Source organism: Meleagris gallopavo, chromosome 5, assembly GCF_000146605.3.
Source record: "Meleagris gallopavo isolate NT-WF06-2002-E0010 breed Aviagen turkey brand Nicholas breeding stock chromosome 5, Turkey_5.1, whole genome shotgun sequence".
Lineage (NCBI taxonomy): Eukaryota > Metazoa > Chordata > Aves > Galliformes > Phasianidae > Meleagris > Meleagris gallopavo.
This window is the reverse complement of record NC_015015.2, coordinates 15,531,156-15,534,860: the sequence shown is the minus strand read 5'-3', so window position 1 is coordinate 15,534,860 and position 3,705 is coordinate 15,531,156. Positions and strand designations below refer to the sequence as shown.

Here is a 3,705-nt window from a genome sequence, read left to right as displayed (position 1 = left end):
TTTTTCCCCCTCTTCCCCCTTCCCTGTCCTTGTTTGCAACATATGACATCTTTACCCAGGACTTTCATGTTTGCAATCATCAATTGCAGCCAATTCTTTCTCAGAGCAGGAAAATGAAGAAATGACTCGAGGGCCATTTGTCTGCCTCACAAAGCCCTGCACAATACAAGCTGACAAAACACAGGCCGTCCATCACAAAATCCAGGCTCTTCACAGCCATATTCTTTGAGCGTTCTCCCTAAGATAGCAGTCAACAGTTTGTCTCCTGTCAGTAATGCTTTGTTTAAGACTAAATACTTGTGATGAATATAAATCAAAAAACACTTCAGACATTTTCAGATGGCATTCAGCTGCACTCCCTTTCTTCTGCGTATGCATATATTCTCACATTTGCAATGACTTGAACCAAAAGCCACAGAACGTATGAAAACTCCGATGCGTTTTCTGAACTCACGAGATCCCCAAATTCATGCACGTTGCAATTAATCCGTGTAGCTCAGATCCAAGAGCTTTGGAGATACTCACTCATAGAAGCACACTTGACAATTCTTCAATCAAAATAACATGAACTCAATTTTCACAAAAAAATTATGCATTTTAAGTGTGTATAAAGGCATTCACATGGCCTTCTACACCAGGCTTCTGAGGCAGCAAAGCAGCATTCAAATAAATCAGCATACAACTTTGAGAAGCCTTTAACTCCCAGCATCATCCTGAAGGAAAGCAAGGAGCACATTTCTCTTATACCTGTATTCCAATCTGCATTTGAATTATTTGTATAGATAAGGTTGATAACAATAAAGACTTGAGAGGGAAGGTTCATTTTCTTTTTTAATCAACATAGTTACCATCTGCAGTTTCTGAAGGTGAAATAAAAAGTACTCCCAAAATTCTTCAAATACACTGAGACATCAATCTTGCACACATAGGACAGATTTAAAACAGACTGGCACATGCAAGCATTTTCACATACACAATATGGAAAAAGAAAGTTATTATTATTCTTTCTGTTCCAAACAGAACACTAAAACTGCTCTGAAATTTCTGTCCTTCAACTATCACTACTTCTTTCACCATTAAACACCAGAGAACAAATAGAATTACTGATTTTCCTCTCCACACTTTGCTACTGCCTTCTAAAAAAACAAAAACAAAAACAAACAGCAGTGGCTGTACTTGTATTCTAGTATCGTAGCAGCTGTTTTCCACCATATATTGTCCCTATTTCCATCATTCTTAGGTATCAAGTCTCTCCCTCTCTGTAATTACATTCCAGCTGACATGCTTGGAAACTGAATCTTGCCAATATAACAGGCAGATTGCTCCGGTAACATTAATTCACCATGCAGAGTACAAATTTTCTTCTCATTTGAGTTTTGAAGTACTAGAACCGCATTAAGACTTTTGTTGATAGCTCTGTTTGAAACTCATTTGGATGTGTGCTTAAGAAACAGAAGCAACCTCTCTCTCACAAATCCATTTGCACACAAAGAAGGTCAATTTTGTTTGATTGGTTCAAAATTCATATTATTGAAGTCTACTTTGCCAGCAGGACCTAAGAGTTCCAGCTTCATATATTTCTTATTCCATATTCATTGGTGGAAGGGAGAAAAGTAAATCGTACAAAATAAATGAAATAAAGAGAAAAAAAGAAAAGAAAAAGAAAAATTAGGAGCAATATTCACTGGATTTATTCACATGCATAATATTTTCAGGAAGTTTTATTATATAGCTACACTACAAAGCAGGTTGAACAACGCCTGCAGTCCACATGCAGTGAGAAAGACACAAGGAATTTCACATCCTGCACGGGAATATCCTGACATCCAGCATGACATCAGTTCTCCAGCAGCTGACTGTAACACATGTAAAAAGCGTACAACAGTGAGGTAATTTTTCTAATGCAAAATAGTGCATGCATTATTTTTCTTCCTAAAGTACCATTTCCTTCCTAGCAAAATACAACACTGCATGGGGGGTGGACATGCACCAATCTGTCACAAAGGCCAATGGCTGGGATAAATGTACTCATTTTCAGGTGGTCTTCCCCTACCTAAATATGAGCAAAACACATTTTACTTATGCATTACAACTCCAAGTTTCTACACAAACATGCAAGTAAAGTTTATTAAATTTTAACGTGCATGAGAGCTGTGGAATCAGACTGGAAAACTTATACTCTGTCACCCATCCCTAAACAAGAGGGACATATTCACATTGTATTGTATGAAAATCTCTTAGATTTAGAATTATGAGACAACTTTCTATGAACCTGCACAAAGTCTTTGAGCTCCCACTCCCTTCTGTAAAGGCCTCTTCCCTTGTCTATGCTTCTGACAGTTACTTAGTACTTGTCACTCACCACAATGCCACCATTATCTAGCTCTACAGAGTGCTCTCAATAGAACTTAAGAGTGTTTTATAAAGGATGTCAATATCGTTATGCCTCTTTTATGAGTGTGAAAATCAGGCATGGAATGCAACTGCAAAAAAACTGAAAGGTATCAATGGAAAATATAGTGTTATCTGCTGGGGGAGAGGTATGCAATACAGACAGGAGTATAAGAAAACCCCAAATTTCTATTGATACTGAATGACTGCATAACAGAAATTTTTAGATGTTTTGAAATAGTGTCCATGTTTGCTACACAAAGGTCACTGCTATCTCCAGTTTGCCTCAGGGTGCTGTTGATACACTGGGATAGCAACCTTCTGACAAGTCACAAGTCAGCACAGCACTATACGATAAGAACGTTCCTCTCTTTCCCCAAGGTAGACTTCTTTAGAACGGATAACAAAATCTCAGCATCCAAAGTTGTGTTTCAAGATAAAATTCAATTATTCATATAATTAAATATCACTTCACTCTAGAAATATAGTGCCATTCTTTCAAAAAGCAGCAAACTATACAAGCAGGACTTCTGCACTATGAGTTTCCTACCCATGTAACCTGAGTGCACACTTAAGCCTCTCCTAAACATAGAAGTCTAGGATCCAAACAGTCGGGCAGGCTGCATTTAAGAACGAATCATTCTGGTTGCTTTGTCTTACCAGACCAAACATAATTCTATTAATCACATAAGAATCAATTGCAGTTTGGTATACCATGGACAATTCAACAGGCTACGTGAAGACCAAAGCTGGACCAGAACACAGAGACCTGCCTCCTCAGTGGGAGGTTTCACTGGCAAATACCCTTCAGAACCAATGCAACCTGTCCACTGAACGCTGCACAGCTTAAGGTACAAACTTAAACGTCCAGGCCTGGCCTATCTGTAGGGTGATCTGTGTCATTCTTTAACAGTTAAAATCAACAGGGACACCTGGACAGCAGCCTGCACACTTGCATACTGCGCTTTCTATCAAGCCTTAGAAAAATCTTGCTCACTCACAGTCTGAAATAAGATGAATTTGGGTACTTGTAGGCATGCCACAAAGTACATCTTTGGACAGGGCCAAGGACAGGTGTCTCAACATATATTTCCTGTTGAAAAAAAAAGCAGAGTAAAATACCAAAAAATTCCCATAGCACTAGTCAAATGTTATATTGCCTGGGGCCAAGGATGAGCATCTCCTATTATTCTGAAGATAAGCATGAGCCATAAAAAAATGCTGTGCAAGAGGGCTATAAACAATCAATAATAAAATAACAATAAAATATCCTTAAAGACAGTTTTACAGCATGTGAGCATTCTGTTTTTACAG

General features: G+C 38.2%; 1 protein-coding gene across 1 annotated transcript in view; it reads right to left on the bottom strand.

Annotated features, from left to right (window-relative positions):
- Nucleotides 1–3,480, bottom strand: part of LRP5 (LDL receptor related protein 5) — an 80,626-nt gene extending 77,146 nt beyond the window's left edge. Inside the window, exon 1 of the mRNA XM_019615456.2 lies at nt 3,393–3,480. The gene's annotated coding sequence lies outside the window, so the exon portion shown is untranslated. The remainder of the gene's footprint in view (nt 1–3,392) is intronic.
- Between the last annotated feature and the right edge of the window lie 225 nt (nt 3,481–3,705).